Source organism: Peromyscus leucopus, chromosome 12 (genome assembly GCF_004664715.2).
Source record: "Peromyscus leucopus breed LL Stock chromosome 12, UCI_PerLeu_2.1, whole genome shotgun sequence".
Lineage (NCBI taxonomy): Eukaryota > Metazoa > Chordata > Mammalia > Rodentia > Cricetidae > Peromyscus > Peromyscus leucopus.
Window position 1 is genome coordinate 20,381,529 of NC_051073.1, and position 25,050 is coordinate 20,406,578.

Below are 25,050 nucleotides of genomic sequence, written 5' to 3' on the forward strand. Positions count from 1 at the left end.
TACTAAAAGAAGCAGAGAAAGTGAACGTAAAGGGAGCACTCTCAGATTCAGGAGTCTTTCTTGGAAGAACTGCTTTTCAGGTCCTGTACCTAGAACAGCATTTGTGATGCTAGCCTCGCCACCTTCCAGTCCCCAAGGAAGCTAGAAGCTCTCCAGACTTTAGGTACACTCAGAAAACAAAGGGAAACATGAACACTTCTTATAACATGTTACTTCTTTTGTCCTTTTTGTGACATCCAGACCTCCAACTTTGCATTTCTATCTTGAAATTTTATGTTTGATTTTCTTTCTTTCATTTGGGGGAGTGTTTTACTTTCTATCTATCTTAGGCTGGTGCACATCTGAACAACTCTCATAAAAATATGAAGTGTTCCTTAAAAAAAAAAAAACAACCAATGACATCATTATCTGATAAAATAGCAGATAATAGAAAAGGGCAATACTAGTTTTTTCCCTCTTCTTTCTCTTCCTTTCATCTTATTTCCTTCCTTCCTCTATCCCTCGCTCTCCTACCACAAGCTCTTTTTCTACTTTTCCCTTCCTTTCCTACATCCTTTCTGTTCTCTTTCCTTCTGTTCTTCCCCTCCACTCCCCTTTCCTCCCCTTCTTCCACTCCCACCTCATGCCTTATGAAGAGTTACTGTAAAATAGTTAATTTACCTGATGGTGATATGATGAACTATATGATTTTCCAGATAAATGTCAACTTTTTGTGGCAAGAAAGATTTAATGTAATAAATAAATACAATATAAATAAACATTAAGTATATGAAGAAAGTATTTTTAATGGCAGTTTCTTCAAGATTATCTTGCAATAATCTGTTAAAATGGTTTTATCTCATAAACTGCCAGTGATAGTTAAAAGTCTGTACTCAGTAATATTTTATGGATTTGCATAAAATAAATTGGAGTTCACAAACAAGATGCTTGAAGGTTTTGGCCCATAATGAATGGGCCAAACCACATTTCATTATGCAAATACAGTTATTTCTCTGGAATACTGAAACAATTTTGAAATATATTAGAGTTTGGCTCTACTAATGGCATTAATCACAGTTCATGTTTAATATACAAACATTTGATTCTTCCATTGGGTACAGATCTTTATTTTAATTATATATTTCAAAAGCATAATACCTTGAAGCCATTGGATTCTGAGGTCTATTTTCATAGTTGAATTTGACATAATCAATGAATATTTCAGGAACTATCCCATTAAAACCTACCGATTATAAAGATGGTAATGAGGATCTTAGATTAGATTCAACTGGGAATTTTATCTTTACCAAAAGGTGTATATTAAAATATTAAATATAAATATATTTATAAGTTATTCAAGTTAAATATTAAATGAAATAGTATATTTACATCTCTCCTGCTATTTCAAAGATTATTTTAAATATATAAAACAAATAATATATAAAACAAAATTTAAATATCTTTTGCATACTATACAAACTCCACAGTCAACTGTGCTTAACTTAAATGCTGTCTTATTGATAAGATCATGTTATTAGAAAACAGAAAATAATGATTTCATTTTGCATTATGGCTATAGTGACTTACGTTTTGTATTTATAGTATAATTCATGAAACTTTTTTTTGAGACAGAGTTTCTTTATGCAACAGTCCTGGCTGTCCCTGAACTTACTTTATAGACCAGGCTGGTCTCAAACTCGGAGGTCCACTTGATTCTACCTCCCCAAATGCTGGGATTAAAAGTGTGTGCCACCACTGCCCAGCTCACGAAACTTTTTTTAATTGAAAGATGTTTAGAGTTACAATTTATACCCTTTGGTGTAAGAATTTTTTTTAAAACAAAAGAATAGACTAATAAGCAACATTCCCATTTCTAAGTTGAGTGAAATGTTATTTCTATATATTGAAAGATTTTTGCCATATTTCTTTGCATATCAATGCATCCACATATACTCAAAATTTAATGTCATTTCTTTATTTTTTTTTGTTTTGTTGTATTCTATAAAAATTGGCAACTTTCAGTAACATAGTTGTAAAATATTATGTCTTGTCATTTTAATTGACAGTTTTTTGAGGCTGAGACATTTTTTCATCTATTTAAGAAGTGTAATATTCCTACTAGGCAAGATGCGCCCACTGGTGCAATTGTAGCATGATAGTTACAGGAGTAACCAACTACTTTCTGAATGGTTTCAGATCCACTCCACAGCAGGAGCTTTTATCTGTTACTGTAAATGTAGTTGGGGAGGACACAGTCTCCAGGTGAATGCATTGGGATTTTTATTTTTTCGCTAAATGGAAATGGTTGTAAAATGATTTTTAAATCTTTTTATTTCTACCCAATAGAAAATCCTGATGTGAGCTTGACTCAGAGAACCATCTGTTTGTAGTGGGGAATATTTAAGGCAGAACTCTGCTCTGAATGGTACATCTATACTACCCCAGCATACCTTAGGGAACATTGTGGGTTGGGTTGCATGCAGGAGGAGGGAGGAGATGTAACAGCTCAAGGTGAGAATGAATACTATAACCTGATGTCTTTTGGACTTGGCATGACTGGTGCACCCATGCACTCAGAGCAGCAGTGGTGACCTATATAAGACTTGCACAAAATGGGCCAAACCACATTCCTTCATGGGTCAGAAAGGTTATCATAAGACCCTGCCCTTCCCATAGGAGCTATAACTATTTTAAAGTTGCCGAATAGGGGAGTCATACTCTTCTGTGATATAGCGACTGGTATATTGTCCCCACTCATGCAAATAACTTCATGTTCATGTTCATGCAGGCAATTCTACAGAAAAGATGTAGAAGTAGAAGGGAGTCTTGGGGTCATGAAGGGGTTTGGTGGGTTAGAGAAGAAGATAAGATAATAATGAGGGGAATATTGATTATAGAATGTTATATATGTAAGAAATTATAGAAGAGGGGGCAGGAAGATTGTAAGAACCTGACAATCTGGAAGTTTGATGTGAGATTGGTCCCTAGTAATATCAGAAGTTACACCCAGAACGTCTTACCGACATGACCACCCAAATGTGAGCTGAGCAAGGGTGGCATCAAGAACATGCCAAACTGGATGAAGAAGAATTCATGAGGCCTCAACACAACCCAAGAACTATAGACAACTGAGGAAAGCTAGGAATGGGAGAGATGGCCCTCACTAGGGAAGAGCATGTCTATTGGTTTTCCAGTGCCAAAGGGTCAACATTATATGGGTTGAACAGGTTATATTTAGGAATATATATGTATATTTATATTTATACATAAGCAATAATAATTAGTAAAGAAAAGAGGCCACAAATTTGAAGGATATTGTGGAGAAGTATATGGAAGGGTTTGAAGTAAAGAGTAAAATGTTAAAATTAAAGTATAATCTCAAAAAATAAACTATAAAAATTATATTTCTTTATACACGAGCATAAGACTTGTCCTCTTTTGTTTATCCTCTTTGTTACACAAAGTACAACTTGCAAATGAATAAATGATGAATTAATTTATCTGTGTCCTTGGCCATCATTTTCTCTTCTCTTATTATGGAGATTCTTTAAAGGTCAACACTTGTCTTTCTAGTTCATCACTATCACCAGCTTCTCACACAGCTTCTTCTCTGACATTCAAGAAATAGTGTTTGAGAAAATGATTTGGAATAATGTGTATCTAAGAGGTCTCCAGCAGATTGCCACAGACTACAGCCTTGGTTCTGTGCCTAATTACTTCTGAGTCTCCTAAAACAGCTGGCTATTTTCAAAGAGTTCTGAAAGCTCACTGAGCTATTTGAAATGAAGTTGGAAAGCACAATGCCAAAAATAATTTATCTTTTACATTTTAGAGTACAGTTTTCTTATGGCATATTTAAGATGTCTAAAATACAACTACAGTCTAGGTTTCCATAAGGAGGAGCTGCTTTAATGATGATTCCATGTTCACTTAGTTTTTGAAGCATTGTCATAAAAAGATTAGCAATGTCAACTCCAGAAAGAAGAAATAACTTGGATAGGTGTCAACATTACATATTGGAAACTGCAAAGATTTCTTATTGAATGACACACACAAGTGGCTAAATTGAGTTTTGTTATTGCATAAGACTATACAGTTTTAGCAAAGTAAGCTATAGATTTTTGCTTTAATGCAATGGGCTATAATAATGATAATTAAAAACATCTCTACAGAAAGTATTAGACTGTGGCACAAAAATTATTTCAGGTTATTTCATCAGTTCCAGATAGGTAACAATGGTTCAAATGTTTAAATATACTGGTAAATAGAGTCTATCTGAGTGATGAATATCAAAAATGAAATGGGCTTAGTGAAATTTGAAGAAAAATTCAACAAGCACTCATTAGGTTGTATCATAAGAACAATAAAGATTCATATAAAGAGCTGTTAGTTGTCAGGGTTTGTGTAGTCTTAATTTTATTCTTGGCCTTCTCCAGTGTATCTGAGTTACAAATCCAAAGAGCTGATTCTTTAGAGCATGTTTGATTTGAGAAGAGTTTAAAGGGCTTTATCAGTTATGTATAAATCGGTTTTCTTTCTGAGTAGCCCCATGACTCTAAAATGTGTCCATATTAACTGTTTTGGAGCTTTACAGTGAAGAAGTCAGAGAAAGGGGGTCTAGTAGTCATGAGAGGTAGGTGTTAGACTACAGAAGACAGAAGGGTCTTGGAATACACAGAGCAGTACAACTGATACATTGTTAGACCTGTGCTGCTTTACAGCCTGCTTTAAATTTCTCCTTCATTTTTATTACTTAATGAAATCATTAAACCTTCTATTTAGTTTGCTAAAATATATACAATCTCAAGTAACCTGCTGTAGGGGAAAATTCTGTGTTCTCTAGATTTTGATGTGAAATTGACTAATTGACTAGACATAATAGGCTCAGTAAAGAAAACCAGTAACAGGATGGGCAATGATGGACAAGCCTAGACAGTCAAAACTAAGTGGTGATGGCAGCCTAGACATGTAAGTAGAGCGAGATCTCAGAAGCTGCAGCAATGTTCTCTGTCTGTGTTCCTGGATTTTTATAATTGTAAAAAATGGTCTGAGAATACTGGGAAAATTGGAATGTAATTAAATGTTCCTAAACAATGTGGATATTTGTTGTATCCCAGATTTTGATTCGTTCACTGTGAGCTTTCACAAAGTTACTGTTATATGTTTATCTTAGTTACATTTCTACTGTAAAGGCATACCTTGACCATGCCAACACTGAAAAAAGAAAGCATCTCCTTGGGGCTTGCACACAGTTTCAGAGGTTTAGTCCATTGTCATCATGGTGGGGAGCATGGTGGCATGGTGCTGGAGAAGTAGCTGGAAGTTCTACATCTAGATCCACAGGAAACAGAAAGAGAGAGGCTCTGGGCTTGGCATGGTCTTTTGAGATGGCAAACCCCACCCCTAGTGACACCCTTCCTCCAACTGGGCCTCATCTACCCCAACAAAGCCACACTTTCTAATTTTTTCAAATAGGTGACCAAGCAGTCAAATATATGAGTCTATGCGGATCATTCTTATTCAAACCACCACAGTGTTCATGTACATGAGCATCTTCTCCCTAACCAGATCATAAACTCAAAAACAGGAATTAATTCTGGTGTACTATGCTTGTCTCTCATACTCAAGATGGTCTAGAGTCTACAATGACAAATTAATTAATGATCAACATATACTTATAAAGTGAATATTTTATTGAACATTTATTTTAATATTATGTGGGCCACAGTTTCAAATAGTCACACTGACATGAAAGGGATTATTCAATGTGTTTTATATCTCCTTTATTTTTGGAATGTGGACTTTATGCTGATGATAGTACTTTTGTTGACATATTTACTTTGAATGAGTTATGCCCCTGAACAACTGATGACCGGGGTTCTTTCTAAAGCTTACTACAATAGCTATGAATTAAAATATTCTATGCTAAGACAAAATCAACACTGAACAAAATCTGTAGTTAAATTTGTTTTCATGTCCTATGCATAAAGTAATATTTCATACAATGTGTTTTGATCATATTCACTCCATCTTCCAACTCCTCCCATGTCCATTCTACCTCCCCTTCTTTGTCCAACCATCTTTGCATCTTCTTTATCTTTTTTACTTATCAAATGCAATATTTGGATATGTGACCTTCCACTGGAACATGGTTGATACCCCAGGGAATATATTCTTAAAGAAAACTGCCTTTTCTTCTACCAGCATCTATCAGTTGCCAATAGCTTCTCTGGTAGGGACCTCCTTTCTCCATGCTAGCATTCTGTCTGGCTTGAGTCTTAGGCATATATCATGAATATTGAAGTCTATATGTGCAAAAACAATCCCGATGTTTATGAAAACATAAACCTCAAAAGTAAACTGATACTTTGAGTGAAATTGTTAACATTTGATATTTAAAAACAAACATTTTCTTCTAATCAACCTTCTTCTCAAAGTATTAGATATGTCTTTAACTGGTTTCTTAAAGTTGGTAATATCTACAGATTAGCATGTGCCACAAATAGTGTTTCCTTTTTATAGTCAGAAGGACTGAGAAAAGGAGGAAAGAAAAAAATGCCTTGTGTCCACAACCTTCTCCATAATGAACATACTTGAACAGGTTAGAGATCCTGTCTGTTCAAGCCTGTGGGCTGAGAGAACAAACTCTAGGAAGAATGGACATGTGCTTTGTGCTTCCTATGGTATTCAGGCATAGCACAGGTATTGCTCCCAATCAGGGGGCATTTCAGGTAGCTGATCATTGTTTTTCATTGATAGATTGGTAGCTGACAAAACCTGTGTGTGTGTGTGTGTGTGTGTGTGTGTGTGTGTGTGTGTGTGTGAGAGAGAGAGAGAGAGAGAGAGAGAGAGAGAGAGAGAGAGAGAGAGAGAGAGAGAGTGTTAACTGTGGGAGGGGAAGGTAGGGCTTGGCTTGGCTGTTCTCTCTGCTGTTGCTTCTGCCTTTGCATACCATGGTCCTTAATCCTCCACAGCTGACATTTAGCAGATTTGGAGTTTTTGTTCAGGTCTGGTTTTGATCTGCTGTGTTCAGGAATGAGTAGTTCCTTTCAAGTTATTTGCCAACCTTGTCAAAGCCTGATTGCAGTATGACATTGATGACAGGCTGATTATTACTTGTTTCAGAAAGCAGTGTGAGAACATACAGGCTTTCATGTAAACATCCAGCTTGTCATTAGTGTTCAGTGCACATGGCAGTGGTTTCCCACTGAAATCCCAGAAGTACAAAAGAGAAGAGTCACGTCTGCCTCCACAGGTCCTGGAAAGATTTCGGTAGCATTTTAGGGGCAACATTTGTCAAGTCAAATTCCACAGCACCAAGACAGAGAGTCTTACTTTAAATTTTCACAGTTTAAGAGACATATTATCGTAGACGGGCCCAGCGGCGGCAGCCGACAGGGATATTCAGACCCGGCGGCAGCCGGCAGAGACATTCAGGCCCAGGGGCGGCCCACAGAGATAGACGGGCCCAGCAGCGGCCTGCTGAGGTAAACGGGCCCGGCTGCAGCGGCCGACAGAGACATTCAGGCCCGGCAGCAGCCGGCAGAGACATTCAGGCCCAGCGGCGGCCCACAGAGGTGGACAGGCCCGGCGGCAGAGACAAGCAGACACAGGTAGGCCTGCGGCGGGGGCCCGTGGAGGTAGACGGGCCCAGCAGCAGCCCGCTGAGGTAGACGTGCCCAGCAACGGCAGCCGACAGGGACATTCAGGCCCGGCGGCAGCCGGCAGAGACATTCAGGCCCAGCGGCGGTCCACAGAGGTAGACAGGCCCGGCAGCGGAGACAAGCAGACACAGGTAGGCCTGTGGCGGCGGCCTGTGGAGGTAGTCGGGCCCAGCAGCGGCCCGCTGAGGTAAACGGGCCCGGCGGCAAAGGCCGACAGGGACACTCAGTCCCGGCTGCAGCCTGCAGAGACATTCAGGCCAGGTGGCGGCCTCCAGAGGCAGACAGACCCAGCGGCAGCTGACAGGGACATACAGGCCCGGCGGCGGACTGCAGAGGTAAACAGGCCCAGGGACGGAGACAAGCAGATGCAGCTTGGAACAGGGACGCCCCTAACTCCAACATCTGGGGAAGAAGCTATCTCGGAGGGTCAGAACCAGAACGAATCTGAACTCTCCGTCTGAGGACAACCCAGGGCCAGCTGCTGATCCTGTGAAACCCAACAACTTGGAGGTGTTGGTGAGACTACCCTGCTCAGCTGAAACCCTTCTGGGAGAGGATTCAGATGCCTACAGTTTAAAGTCTGAAGAAACAAGATCAGCTGAGGAGTTGACAAATAAACAAAACGTAACCTGGGAACACAGAAGAAGGCGCTACCCAGACACCAAACCAGATCACCAGAATCATAAGTATATAATTCACCGATCGAAATCAACTGCCCCTGAAGAAATAGCCCAATAGCACCAATTTAACCAAGAACCACTACTAAACCAAGACTAAAAATTAGAGCAAGAGAGGCACTCTCAGACACAGACACCACCTGCACCTCACAGAGGAAGAGATGAGTAGACGCCAGTGCAAAAATATAGGCAACAACATAAAGACCTATATGGCAATATCAGAACCTAGTGATTCTACACCTGCAAGACAAAACATACCATGACAGAAGAAACAGAAGGGATCAACCCTAAAAATTACTTTAAGAAGATGATAGAGACCCTTAAAGAAGAAATAAAACATTCCTCAATGAGGAAATAAAAACTTTCCTTAAAGAAGAATTGAAAAACTACCTTAAAGAGGAAATAAAAACTTTCCTTAAAGAGGAAATGAAAAACTCTCTTAAAGAGGAAATAAAAACTTCCCTTAAAGAGGAAATGAAAAATTCCATTAAAGAGGAAATAAAAAACTCCCTTAAAGAAATGGAAGAAAAAACGAACAAAAAATGGGAAGAAATCAAATCAAGCCAAGAAAAAGCAATTAAACAGATGAAAGAAACATTCCAAGATCTGAAAAATGAATTTGAGACAATAAAGAAAACACATGCTGAGGATTGCTGGAAATAGAAATCCTGACAAAACGAACAGGAACTACAGAAACAAGCATAACCAACCGATTGCAAGAGATGGAACAGAGAATCTCTGACGCTGAAGACACGATAGAGAAAATAGATTCGTCAGTCAAAGAAAACAATAAAGACAAAAAAGTCCTAACACAAAACGTCCAGGAAATTTGGGACACCATGAAAAGACCAAACCTAAGAATAATAGGGATAGAAGAAGGAGAAGAATACCAACTCAAAGGCACAGAAAATATATTCAACAAAATCATAGAAGAAAACTTTCCTAACCTAAAGAAAGAAATACCTATGAAGATACAAGAAGCTTACAGAACACCGAATAGGCTGGATCCAAAAAAAAAGTCCTCTCGCCACATAATAATCAAAACACTAAACACACAGAATAAAGAAAAATATTAAGAGCTGCAAAGGAAAAGGACCAAGTAACATATAAAGGCAAACCGATCAGAATAACACCAGACTACTCAATAGAGACTATGAAAGCTAGAAGATCATGGACAAACCTCATGCAGACACTAAGAGACCACGGATGCCAACCCAGACTATTATACCCAGCAAAACTCTCAATCACCATAGGCGGAGTAAACAAAATATTCCAGGATAAAACCAGATTTAATCAATACCTGTCCACAAACCCAGCCCTACAGAAAGCACTAGAAGGGAAAATTCAACCCAAAGAAGCTAAACACATCCATGAAAAATCAAGCAATAGATAATCCTACACCAACATACACCACAGAAGGACAACACAACACAACCAAAAAAATAACAGGAATTAACAATCACTGGTCATTAATATCCATCAATATCAATGGTCTCAACTCACCTATAAAAAGACACAGGCTAACAGAATGGATAAGAAAACAGGACCCATCCATATGCTGCATACAAGAAACACACCTTAACTCCAAAGACAGACACTACCTCCGAGTAAAGGGCTGGGAAAAGGTTTTCCAAGCAAATGGACCTAAGAAACAAGCTGGTGTAGCTATCCTAATATCTAATAAAATAGACTTCAAACTAAAATCAATCAAAAGAGACCAGGATGGACATTACATATTCATCACGGGAAATATCCACCAAGATGAAGTCTCGATTCTAAACATTTATGCTCCAAATACAAAAGCACCCACATTCATAAAAGAAACACTACTAAAGTTTAAAACGCACATCAAACCACACACATTAGTAGTGGGAGATTTTAACACACCACTCTCACCAAAAGATAGATCTACCAGACTGAAACTTAACAAAGAAATAAAGGACCTAACAGATGTTATGACTCAAATGGACCTAATAGATATCTACAGAATATTCCATCCTAACACAAAAGAATATACCTTCTTCTCAGCACCCCATGGAACCTTCTCAAAAATTGACCACATGCTTGGACACAAAACAAATCTCAACAGATACAAAAAAATTGGAATAACCTCCTGTATCTTATCAGACCACCATGCCTTAAAGTTAGAACTCAATAACAACAAAAATTATAGAAAACCCACAAATTCATGGAAACTGAATAATGCCCACCTGAAACATCAATGGGTCAAGGAAGAAATAAAAACAGAAATTAAAGAGTTCCTAGAATTCAATGAAAATGAAAGTACAACATACCCAAACTTATGGGACACTATGAAAGCAGTGCTAAGAGGAAAATTCATAGCTCTAAATGCACACATAAAGAAGATGGAGCAATCCCATACCAATGAATTAACAGCACAACTGAAAGCTCTAGAACAAAAAGAAACAAACTCACCCAGGAGAAATAGACGCCAGGAAATAATCAAATTGAGGGCTGAAATCAACGAAATAGAAAACAAGAGAACAATACAAAAAATCAATGAAACAAAGAGTTGGTTCTTTGAAAAAATCAACAAGATAGACAAACCACTAGCCAAATTAACCAAAAGGCAAAGAGAGAGCACCCAAATTCACAAAATCAGAAATGAAAAGGGAGACATAACAACAGACAACGAGGAAATCCAGAGAATCATCAGATCATACTTCAAAAACCTGTACTCCACAAAAATGGAAAACAGGAAGAAATGGACAATTTTCTGGATAAATACCAAATACCAAAATTAAATCAAGACCAGATAACCATTTAAATAGACCAATAACCCTAAAGAAATAGAAACAGTCATCAAAAGTCTCCCAACTAAAAAAAGCCCAGGACCAGATGGTTTCAGTGCAGAATTCTACCAGACTTTCAAAGAAGAACTAATACCAATCCTCTTCAAAGTGTTCCACACAATAGAAACAGAAGGAACACTACCAAACTCTTTTTATGAGGCTACAATTACCCTGATACCCAAACCACACAAAGATGCAACAAAGAAAGAGAACTACAGACCAATCTCCCTCATGAACATTGATGCAAAAATACTCAACAAAATATTGGCAAACCGAATCCAAGAATACATCAAAACAATCATCCATCACGACCAAGTAGGATTCATCCCAGGGATGCAAGGATGGTTCAACATACGGAAATCAGTCAATGTAATACACTATATAAACAAACTGAAAGAAAAAAACCACATGATCATCTCCTTAGATGCTGAAAAAGCCTTTGACAAAATCCAACACCCCTTCATGATAAAGGTCTTAGAAAGAATAGGAATACAAGGAACATTTCTAAACATAATAAAAGCAATTTATAGCAAGCCAACAGCAAACATCAAATTAAATGGAGAGAAACTCAAAGCGATACCACTAAATTCAGGAACAAGACAAGGCTGTCCACTCTCCCCATATTTATTCAATATAGTACTAGAAGTTCTAGCTAGAGCAATAAGACAACAAAAGGAGATCAAAGGGATACAATTGGCAAGGAAGAAGTCAAACTTTCACTATTTGCAGATGATATGATAGTATACATAAGTGACCCCAAAAACTCTACCAGGGAACTTCTACAGCTGATAAACTCCTTCAGTAAAGTGGCAGGATACAAGATCAACTCAAAAAAATCAGTAGCCCTCCTATACACAAATGATAAAAGGGCTGAGAAAGAAGTCAGAGAAACATCACCCTTTACAATAGCCACAAATAATATAAAATACCTTGGGATAACACTAACTAAACAAGTGAAAGACCTTTTTGATAAGAACTTTAAATCCCTAAAGAAAGAAATTGAAGAAGATATCAGAAAATGGAAGGATCTCCCATGCTCATGGGTAGGTAGGATTAACATAGTAAAAATGGCAATCTTACCAAAAGCAATCTACAGATTCAATGCAATCCCATCAAAATCCCAACACAATTCTTCACAGACTTGGAAAGAAAAATACTCAACTTTATATGGAAAAACAAAAGACCCAGGATAGCTAAAAGAATCCTATACGATAAAGCAACCCTTGGAGGCATCACCATCCCGGACCTCAAACTCTACTATAGAGCTATAGTAATAAAAACAGCTTGGTACTGGTATAAAAGCCGACATACGGACCAATGGAATCGAATTGAAGACCCTGACATTAATCCATGTACATATGAACACCTGGTTTTTGACAAAGGAGCCAAAACTATACAATGGAACAAAGAAAGTATCTTCAACAAATGGTGCTGGCATAACTGGATATCAATATGTAAAAGATTACAAATAGATCCATATCTGTCACCATGCACAAAACTCAAGTCCAAGTGGATCAAAGACCTAAACATAAATCCAGTTACACTAAACTTAATAGAAAAGAAAATAGGAAGCACTCTTGAACGCATTGGCACTGGAGACCATTTCCTAAATAAAACACCGACAGCACAGACCCTGAGCACAACCATTAATAAATGGGACCTCTCAAAACTGAGAAGCTTTTGCAGGGCAAAAGACACAGTCAATAAGACAAAAAGACAGCCAACAGATTGGGAAAAGATCTTCACCAACCCCACATCTGACAGAGGATTGATCTCCACAATATATAAAGAACTCAAGAAACTAGACATCAAAGCACTGAACAGTCCAACTAAAAAATGGGCTAAAGAGCTAAACAGAGAATTCACAAAACAAGAACTACAAATGGCTGAAAGACATTTAAAGAAATGCTCAACATCCTTAATCATCAGAGAAATGCAAATCAAAACGACTCTGAGATACCACCTTACACCTGTTAGAATGGCTAAGATCAAAAACACCAATGACAACCAATGTTGGAGAGGATGTGGAGCAAAGGGAACACTCCTCCACTGTTGGTGGAATGTAAACTTGTACAACCACTGTGGAAATCAGTATGGCGGTTTCTCAGAAAATTAGGAATCGAACTACCTCAAGACCCAGCCATACCACTCTTGGGCATATACCCAAAGAATGCTGATACATACCATAAAGATACATGCTCAGCTATGTTCATAGCAGCACTATTTGTAATAGCCAGAACCTGGAAACAACCTAGATGCCCATCAACGGAAGAATGGATGAAAAAAATGTGGTACATATACACAATGGAGTACTACTCAGCAGAGAAAAACAATGAAAGCATGAAATTTGCAGGCAAATGGATGGAACTAGAAAAAATCATCCTGAGTGAGGTAACCCAAACCCAGAAAGACAGTTATGGTATGTACTCACTCATTGGTGGATTCTAGATATAAAATGAACAATCAGACCACAACCCATAGATCCATAAAGGCTATATATATATTGAAAAAAATAGCCAAATGAATGGAAACACATGAACTATGAACCAAAGGCTGAGGGGCTCCCAGCTGGATCAGGCCCTCTGAATAGGTGAGACAGTTGATTGGCTTGATCAGTTTGGGAGGCATCTAGGCAGTGGGACCAAGTCCTGTGCTCATTGCATGAATTGGCTGTTTGAAACCAGGAACTTATGCAGGGACACTTGGCTTAGTCTGGGAGGAAGGGACTGGACCTCCCTGGACTGAGTCTACCAAGTTGATCACAGTCCTCGGGGGAGGACTTGTCCTGGAGGAGGTGGGAATGGAGGGTGGGCTGGGGGTATGGGGAGGGCGTGGGAGGAGGGAGAATAGGGGAACCCATGGCTGATATGTAGAACTGAATGGTACTGTAAAATAAAAAATATATATCACAAAAAAAAGAAACAAAAAAAAAAGAAAAAAAAAAACAAAAAAAGAGACATATTATATCAAAAGAGATTAGATGAGAAAAATTTAAAAAGACATAAAAAATACTGAAATGTTAATAAATACTTTCCCAGACAAAGCAAAATTTAACACCTTAGACATGAACTCGGTTGTGAAGTTTTTCTTCTGTGGAAATCCTAAGTATTATATTGGTCATTTCTCAATCATTAGCTCAAAATCCAGCCAGGTGAATTAACCAACCTCTTTGGATATGAATTGCACCTCGAAGTGGGTACTTATTTTTTTCCCAGTCATGGGGAGTTAATTGCATTAACGAAGGATATGTGTTCTAAAACAGTTTTTAATGAATTAAAACTCAATGATTTTAATTTTATCAAGAACCCAAAATGTACCTCCATGCATCCTTGATGCTTACAAAACAAGTTAATAGCTTGCTACTAGAGGTATCTATGGTCAGGATCTTTGACAGCCTCCTCATTTATGTTCACTGGGACATTTCTTGCTTCCATTGGTAGAGAGGTAAGAGGACAACCTAATTAGACCAGAACCTCTCATTCCTGGAATGAATAATAGTACAATTTATTAAAAAATAACTCTAAAAGAGAATTATTTATATAACATTAGTAGGGACTTTAAATCTAAATATTGTAGCTGGAGTTTTCCTACCTTGCCCACAGTCAGGACAAATCTCTCTCACCTGCCAGTCCCACAGCCGCTCAGACCCAATAAACTAAACACAGAGATTTATATTGCTTACAAACTGTATGGCCGTGGCAGGCTTCTTGCTGACTGTTCTTATAGCTTAAATTAATCCATTTTCATAAATCTATACTTGCCACGTAGCTCATGGCTTACCAGCATCTTCACATGCTGCTTGTCCTGGCAGCGGCTGGCAGTGACTCTGACTCAGCCTTCCACTTCCCAGAATTCTTCTCCTCCTTTTCCTGCCTATACTTCCTGCCTAGCCACTGGCCAATCAGTGTTTTATTTATTGACCAATCAGAGCAACACATTTGCCATACAGAACAAAATATAGTATGTTTTTACAGAAAAAAATAAGTATTCAAGAAGGTAAAAATTTCTTCTCCAGTTCCCCAATAATTCATCCCTTGAGATTATCACTGCTGTGTACATATATTTTTATTGTTACCTAATTTTACATAAATTTAGCCCACTATATTATTCTTAATCATACTTAATTTTCTTAGCACTTTGGAGGCTGTGGGTTAAGATGTCCAGTGCTGCTTCATTCAGAAATGAATTCTGACCATAACAAAACACATGTGATGAAAGTTTTCCTGCATGTAATAACAATTGATGAAAACAGAGGCCTGCATTTGAAGGAATATGGGAAAGGGCATTTCTGAGGGCTTGGTGAGAGGAAAGAGATGGGAAAAATGTTGCAATTGAAATATAATCTTAAAATAGGTCCAAGCAGGAATCAGAATGGTTATCCCTAGCAGGACGATTGAATAGTGCATTATGACATGTTATATATGTAATATTTTTTGTATATATATATATATATATATATACATACAATATGAATTTACATATATGTTCTATGTACTCATCAGCAAGATGTATAAAGGATACCAAAGAATTAATAAATAAAATCATAACTAATAATTGAACAAAATATAAAGAATGATTTAAACAAATCAATACCAAAATGGCCAGTAGCCATATGAAATATTGGTCAGATTCATTTTTCCTCAATTCAGTATAAACTTAATGTGGTGATATTGTGTTCCCCAAAATATTATGTGCCCTAATAAACTTATCTGGGGTCAGAGAACAGAACAGCCACTAGATATAGAGGCCAGAAAATGATAGCACATACCTTTCTTTAATCCTCGCATTCCAAAGGCAGAGATCCATCCAGATCTCTGTGAGTTTAAAGACACACTGGAAACAGCCAGGTGTGGTGACTCACGCCTTTAATCCCAGAAAGTGAGCCTTTAATCCCAGGAAATGATGGCAGAAAGAAGAAAGGTATATAAGGCGTGAGGACCAGAAACTAGAAGCTTTTGGCCTGGTTAAGCTTTTAGGCTTTCGAGAAGCAGTTCAGCTGAGATTCATTCTGGATGAGGACTCAGAGGCTTCCAGTCTGAGGAAACAGGATCAGCTGAGGAATCGGCAAGGTGAGGTGGCTGTGGCTTGTTCTGCTTCTCTGATCTTCCAGTATTCACCCCACTAACTGGCCCCAGCTTTGTTTTTATTAATAAGAACAATTAAAGATTCACGCTACAACTTAAGCCATACAATACAACATTGTACCCCCCCAAAGGATAAACATCAACTTTATTTTTTAATACTTTAATTTTTTATTTAGTGTATTCACACATTATTTGTATGGGTACTTATACCACAATGCTTGTGTGGAAGTCAGAAAGTTTTATGAAATTGGTTCTCTTCATCTGCCTTGAAGTGGCATAGGAGAGCCTAACTCAGATCATTAAGGCATGGGCAGCCGGAGCTAGGTCATCTTCTTGTCCCTAACCTCATTTTTTTTTCTTTGTTTTTTTTTTTTCCGAGACGGGCTTTCTCCATGTAGTTTTGGTGCCTGTCCTGGATCTTGCTCTGTAGACCAGGCTGGCCTCGAACTCAGAGATCTGCCTGGTTCTGCCTCCTGAGTGCTGTGATTAAAGGCATGCACCACCATCGTGGCCAATTTCAAAAGGCTGAAAATACTAGTGTTAGTAAAGGCATGAATCAACTAGATAGCTCAAAAATTATATAACTAATTCAACGGTAAGTTGATTCAACAGTCAAATTATTTCAATAAACACTGTTGGAAAAATAATCAGCAGTATTAACAATAGCTAAATGTGTACATGATCAGCCTGCTCATATGTACATAAATAATAGAGATTAAGGTTTTTTGGCAACAGAAATCATGTACAGAAAAGCTCATTTCCCCAATAACTTTGCTTTGATATTTTAAACAAGAAACAACCCAGCTGTTCATAATCAATATAATAAATAAATATATTGTACTTGTTTCTTTAATGAAAGATTTTGCAATAGGGGATGTCAACGATAGTGAAAGCTGCTACAACAGAAGGCAAAACATGACTTGACAGAAGTTGGAGGTCCTTAAGAAGGAATAGAAGGAAATTTCAGAGTTCTAATGGTTCATTAATAAGAGGGGGCCAAAGTCAACATTATTTTTGCTGACTGCCAAATAAAAAGAGATCTGTGATAATATTTTGTTTGAGTAAGAAGATTAAAACAACTGACTAAATGAGTGTTGTATAGCTTTACTTCTTTTTTTTTTTAAAGAATACTGTATGGCCGGGCGGTGGTGGCGCACGCCTTTAATCCCAGCACTCGGGAGCAGAGGCAGGTGGATCTCTGTGAGTTCGAGGCCAGCCTGGTCTCCAAAGCGAGTTCCAGGAAAGGCGCAAAGCTACACAGAGAAACCCTGTCTCCAAAAAAAAAAAAAAAAAAAAAAAAAAAGAATACTGTATGTGTATGTTGCAACATTTAAAAATTACAAAATGAATTTCATATTTAATGTTATTGAATGTGAATTAAAGGCTTCAGGACATCTATGCTGCTAATGGCCATGAATATGCAGCAAGAAAGACCTTAGAAATGTAGCAGAGGACAAAAGATGTACTGCTCTGGAACTCCGGGCCACAGTGAAGACCAGTGCCTGGAACCTTACAATATAAGCATATGCATTAGTCAGCGTGTGCGAGTCGGTGGGGAGGACTTGGCAGCAGGAAAACGGAGTCTCCAACTTCCTTGGGGAGTGTTTTGCCTCTTATACTAAAGCTATAACTCTGCCAACTGGAGTCAGTGGGCTATATTATGTATTTATATATGCATTTAATCTGCCTGGAGACTTTTCTTTTTTCTTTTTCTTTTTTTTTTTTTTTTTTTTTTTTTACTTATATGGTACATCAACATTTCAAAACAACCTTTGAAGATACAGAACCGTCCAAGACGAAGATTCTTTTATATGTGAGAGGCAGCTTTCCTTCTGAGGGACAGCAATGACTAGTTTGTTTGGGTACAAAGCTGACACTTGGAAAAGTCTCAAATCTAATTCTGGCTTTTCTACTTGCAGAGGTTGGCCATACAGAATGAAAGTGAACCTGGGTGAGGGAGCAGAACATTAGATGAAATACATGAACATATTGAGGAAAAGTGAGAAAGTCCACGCTAATAAAGTTGGGGAAATCCCTTGATTCAGTATAGATCTGGCTGGAAACCAATGTCAAAATCCTCTTCTCTTTTTAAAAGTTTCTTCAATTCAAAATCATCCTTGCATCAAAATGGCATGTCTTTTCTTTAATTTCGTTTTTCAAAAATTTTTTATTGGTTCTTTGTGAATTTCACATCATGTACCCCAATTCCATTCATCTCCCTATCCTTCCATATCCTCCCTCTACCTTTGCAACCTCCCCCAAAAATAAAACAAAAAGTAAAAATAATAAAAGATAAATAAAAATTAAAATTAAAAACAACAAAAAACCCCAAACAAACAAACAAAAAAACTATCTCACTGTGAAAGCTGTGGTGTGTCATGGTGTGTTACCCAGTCTACTCTTTTGGGAAAACAGTTTTGTTTGCAAATGTTCCTTGTAATGAGTCATTGGTCTGGTTTGAGGCCTCTGGCTTGTGCTATACTCTCAGTTCTGGATCCTCACTGAGACTTCTCTTGGATATCCTGTTGTTGCCCTGTGTCATGGAGATCCTGCAGCTTTGGGTCTTCACATGCTCCAGAAGTTCTTAGATGAGGTAGATGTTGGGGTGGGCCAACTTAAAGCTCTGAATCTGGGTCTGGGTGGTAGCTGAGTTGGTCAGCCCGCTCACTCTCCTACACTTGTACCAGCAGGGCCAGCTCCTCTGCTTTGCCCAGGTGAGGAGTGGGACCAGTTCTCCTGCTTGAGGTAGCTGGTAAGGGGACAGGCAGGACTGGCTCTCCCATGCTCATGCCATTGGGGTCAGCTTTCTCATACCCATACCACCAGGGCCAGCTCTCCAGCGCTGCCCTGGCAAGGGGCAGGGCCAGCTTACCTGAGTGCCAAAGTCAAAAATGGCCAGGGCCAGTTCTCCTGTTCTCACACTCTCTCCCACGCCTGTGCCACCTCTTTCACACCCATACCACCAGGGTCAGCACTGCTGCTTTCCCCAGGTGAGATGCAGCACATGCTCTCCTGAGTGCTGTAGTTGGCAGGGACCAGCTCTCCCTCACCACCCTAGGATGGGGTGGAGCCAATTCTCCCTCATCCACACCTCCAGAGCCAGCTCTCCCATGCTGCCCAAGTGGGGAGGACGCCCATCTCTTCTGCCCCAACCCAAACAGGCATGTCTTGAGGTAACACATTCTCCCAAGCTTGAGGGATATCGGAAAGGTTTTTCCATGGTGAAGTTGTTAGTTTTCTCTTATAAGAATCAGTTTGGGAAGGAGTAAGCCTTTAAGATTCTTAAATGTTCTGGTACTCATCAGATTTTTATCCATGGGAGTGAATAATCCCTTGATTATTTATGATATGTTATTACCTTTATTCTGTGAATTAGTCTATGTTTTACTGTAAGAAAGAACTAATTTGTTTTATATTTTCTTTCTTTTATTCTCTGTTTTTCTCACTATCTCTAATTCCATGTGAACTCAGAGGTCCACATTTTTCAATGATTTGTACATAAATATCACTGCATATTTTGAGCTCTAAATGACCAAATATGGTCAGTAAAAAGCCCCTCAGGTCTTATATACACCTGACACATTCAAAATCTTTTGGAGGTCTTTCTTATTCACTGGACAAAAAGATATCCTATATCGTTTGTCATTTGGCTGTATAGTCTGGAATCAGTCTTCCTTGGTATTTTAAATAGAAAATGAATGCATTGCATCTTGCCCATTTCCTTCCTCCTTGACTTCAGAATACCCAGTCAGGAGAATCACAATTCTTCTCTCCATGCCTCCATCAACATGAAATCCCATCTATTCAGTCTATCAGCTTCTTCAGCTTATTGAGACGATAAGCACTGTAATCTCTTCTAAGTCTTTCTGTCCTTGCCATGGAGGTTAAGGAGGAGACTGTTAGAGAACCTTGGTCATAATAGTCTTTGAAGTGAAAGTCAATTAGAATCAATCTGTAATTATCCAGTGGGTTATTTTACTAGAGTGACTATTAGGGGAAAAGATGAAGCCAGGTATAGCAGCCCTTGCATGTAATTTTAGCCATTACGAAGCTAAGAGAGGAAGATCATGAGTTCAAGAGAAGTCTGGACCCTGTGAACTTCAGGCAATAGAACAAAAACACATCTCACAAAAGGAGGAGAGAGGAGAGAAAAAGAAGGTGAGGGAGAGGAGGAGGTATTTGTGTTATCATAAAAATGTTCTAAAAATTTATCTAAGATGATGTACATAAAAAGACTTTGGTAGTTGGGATGGCTAATACTGGTTGTTGAGCAACAGATCCTACAATCACCTGGGAGACAAGTGTCTGGGAGTGACTAGGTGAGATTAAACTCTGGACATGTCTGTGAGGCATGATCTTTTATTAGGATAAGGTGAGACAAAGACTCACCATAACTGTGGGTGGCAACAAAGGAGAAAGTTATTTGAATGCAGACATTCATCACTGTTTCTTTCTTCTTCACAATTCCATGTGACTATCTGTATCAAGCTATTGCTGAAGTGACTTCCAGGCCAAAATGGACCATAACCCAGAACTGTGAGTCAAATTAAACCCTTTATCTCTTAAATTGCTTTAGTCAATGTGTTCTATTACAGCAACAAGAAAAATGAAATAACACACACACACAGCAAGGAAGAATAAGAGATCAAATATGAGTTGATACAACACCCAATTGCCACAGTAAAAAAAAAAGCATGGCCCCTCTAAAGGCCAAAAGAACATATGGAAAATAGAGTCATGATGGACCACTAGAGTGAGGACCATAGTGGAAGACTCATCAAATCACTCACTGTCACCTTTATGACATCAAGCCAGGAGGAAAGGGGGTGTCAGAACAGACTGGTGTGCACCCCAACTTTCTTCCTCCTGGTGTTTTTAGACAAACCTACAACTTAATTCCAGTAAGATCAGCCTACTGGACTTAAATCTCACAGCAATTGTTTCTGTGAGCACAAAGACAGAATGAAATTGGTCCCATTGACAAGGGTGGATCAGAAGGTATGCAGACATGGTCCTTATCTGTAAGATAAAGGAGGCTGGCCCAGCGTCTTCTTCAACAAAGCTGTAGAAAACCCATTCTTGCACCTCATGACCCAAAGATTCACTTTTAGTTTAGTTTAAAAATTCAGCCATATACAAGTGGAATCATATTTACTTTATTAGAAGGAGCTTGTATCTCTCTCTTGCTCTTGAAAAATCCAATTTGTTACTCCACTGAGAGAAAGTCTGTCAGGTGCACAGGTGGATATAACACTCATAAACAACTCTACATTCAGAGCACGGAATCAAACCCTGTTAGACACGATCGGCTAGGGTATTTTCATGAGGCCTGAAGTTGATTATGAGAGAACAAAGAAGCAAACGTCATACTACATAATAAAAATGGAAATTAGTTCAAATTCTCAATTCCACTTCCTTTGCCAATGAACAGACATAAAGTTCACCTTCAACACATCTGTTTGCTGGGATGAATCTATAGTTATGCCTGAATAAACTAAACTAAAAATCCAAATACATTTCTGGAATCAACCTCAGAACTGAAACCATCTATCTAGGTTTCTCCACAGGCAGATTCGGGAGAGACACTATCTGGAGTTTTCACTCAGGTTGTGCGTTTCCCTCATTTTTACAAGACCTGTAAAATAACAGTGATTTCCCATTATGTTTTCTTTTCCCTGAAAGCTGTACTCATCTGGCTGCCAATATTACAACCATGTGGTAGTTAAGGCTAAGTGTCTGCATTTTAGGAAATTATAAAGAAAAGGTTTTATGAAAGAAAAGCTTGCTGCTGATATAAATGTTGTCATTAAATACATTTTCATCTGATTAGGAACCCAAGCGGATTGCTTTCTTCCCCCGTTTGTTTCTCCATTTTATTTCCCCCCTGAATCACGTTGCTGCTCTTTGCAGCCCTGCATTGCTGTGCTGCTGTGCCAGCGTAGGGAGACTTGAGGTGGGGGGGGGGAGACGTGACCAGACACAAGGTGACAAAGGCTTGTCTCACTTCAATGTTCAGCCGGAGTGGAATGCAAATAGCAAGCAGTGCATAACAAAAAGTAAATTAGATCTTTAAAATCCTCCCTTTAATAATCAGAGATGATCCCGTCACCTCAGGCAAGGCTTTTCTATGAATATAGGATTTTCAGCTCAACAAAATGGCTTTAAAAGCCAGATAAGAGACAATACGATTTTGTTCCATCACTGTAAGAGCTATTTCATCCATTTCACATGACTTTGGGAGCCCACACACCTGTACTGTTTTTTTTTTCCCCTGAGAGTTTTGCTTGATTTTGTTATTGAATTATACACTCTCACCACAAATGCTATTTATTTCTCTACTATTATAAGACAGTAACCTGGGTGGAAGTTCAAAAGGAAACAAGAAATTGATTTGTTTTCTGGGTGATCAGAAATGGTCTAAGCCAAAGCCATAGACAAGTCGTTCAGTGCAGGCAAAAAGCAGAAAGCCTATTTATTGGCTTGAGGATGTGTTCACAAGGCACTCAGAAAGGAGTGATTAGTTCTGCCTTTTCGAATCAATCACATACAGCAAAGGTAGATACTGGGAAAACTAATGGAAGGAACTTGTCAGATTTAATACAAAGAGAAAAAAATTCCTCAAAAAAGGGGGAAATGCCAAAAGATGGCCTATCCTCATATGTGAAAACATCTAGAATGACACTCACTTGTATTGAATTAGTTAAATAGCACAGTTGTAGGAAGAAATACACTATGTTGAAGAAACTCCTGCAAACAGACTTACTAATAAACCAAGGCAATAGTTCTCTGTGATGATACTTGCCCACATTTTGGAATCAGAAGAACACTGAACTGGGGCTGGTCAACTGACAGTTTTCTCGTTTTTTAAGATTAATGGCAGGAAATTAGTAGCGCTATTAGAAGTCAGAGTGCGGGAAGTGAACTAGTTTTGCATCTACCCAATAGCAGCTTCTAAATAATAACTGCGGAGAAGAAAAGGTGTTCATCTTTACTAATACGCCACCGCATATTTGTAAGGGAAATTATCCATTTCTCTTCTTAAAGAAGCCACATCCTTTTGCTTCTGTATCAAATGATATTCTAACAGTTCTGAGATGGCTTGAGCATCTATTCTCTGTGTCCGACAGTTTGTGAGCTAGTAGAGGGTGAGCAGGACATTAAGTGCTAAGGGGAAGGGAAAGATGTGGACACAAAGCAAGTTCTGATTTCTTTTGCTTTGTGTTCTCCTTTATCAAAACAGGTTTCTGACCTAGGAACACGTGTTTATGATCGAACATATCCTAAAACAGCCATCTGAGGTAGCGGGCAGTCAGGGTGAGGTTCTTCTCAGTGTTGCCTCCTCCGTGAGCAGATTTCTTTGTCTCCTGCCCCCATGTGCATGCTGAGCCTGTCAGCGGCGGCGGAGGGAGATTTGTGATCTGAATCTCGGCTTGATGTTGTTTACTGTTGAGTATATTCAAGCATCATCGCATTTTCTTCTCTTCTCGGTGACTGGCAGTTGGAGGGCTGAAAAGCATCTCTGTCCAAATGAATTTTTTTTTTTTTTTGCTTTGTTCTTTCCTGTCTGCCTCAGACACATGACCACCTGGCATATGCTGTGTGTTCTCTATGCAGAAACTGCCAGCGAGCAAACAAAGCACATGGACACGCATGGGCAGAGCAGGGCTGAAGGCTGGGCACCGAGTCAATCTGCTGGCCACTGGGTCAGACATTCAGGTCAAATGGTTTCTTTGATTGAACCGACTGTAGGAACAGTAGATCCTGTCATGTATGGACACAGAAAAGAAGGGCAACCGTTTACAAGTTTCCCTTCAATGCCCTGCATCACGCAAAGAGAATTCCCTACAGACTTTGAGATTTTAAAAATTCAAATTAGATACTTATTGGCTTAAGCTACCCTATTACTTTAGAATTTGCAGAGGAAACGGAGGAGAAAAGATTAAAATAATTGTCTTAAAACTCATCTCCTTAGAAATTTACTTGGATTTCTTAAGAGCTATAGCCATCTAAATGTAACAGGTAATGTGCAAGGTTAGTGCATTCCAAGAGATAATTTCTCTGTAAATCTAAATTACAATTTAAAAAAAAAAACATTTGGAATGAAAAGGAGGTGGTCTTTTCAGTGGTTGCCATATATATATATATATATATATATATATATATATATATATATATATTAAATTTTCTCCTGGGCTGTGACTCTGTGTGATGCAGTTTGTTTTCTACATAGAATAAAAAACTCAAGAGCCATCCAATTTCAGCATTTTTTTTGTTTTCTTAACTTATATTTCACTTATTGAAAGATACATTTCTTTAATATGGATGCACCATTTTTGCTAATCTTCCTGCAGCCGCCTTGTCATCAAACATGCTATACCTCAATGCGTCAAGTCTAAAGCCATGTGTGGAGTTGTGACAAGAAGACAATGATTGTTCAAGCTGGTCTTTCCCCTTTTTCCATGTCTGGTGCAAGGACACACCAAAGCTGCAGTGTTTCCAGTCTTCAAAAGGAACATTGTGCACACTTGATTTGCAACCAGGCTTCCTCGGGTAAGAGGCAGACCCATGCATCTAACAGCAATAAACAGCAAGCTCTGGCATGAACTGTAGTCTTATTGGCCAGGACCCACTGTTGGAGAGCAACCCAATGTAACTTCCACAAAATGAACCAACCGTGGTTGGGTGGTGGGCTTTCAAACAAATAGAGAAGGTCTCTGCTTTCACTAAACCAGTCTTTCCCATGTGGAAAAGCAAATTAATGATACAGAAAAGAAATTAAAGTTCCCCAAACTGTAGGCTCATTACTTCATACCTATTTTGCTTTCTGTATGGC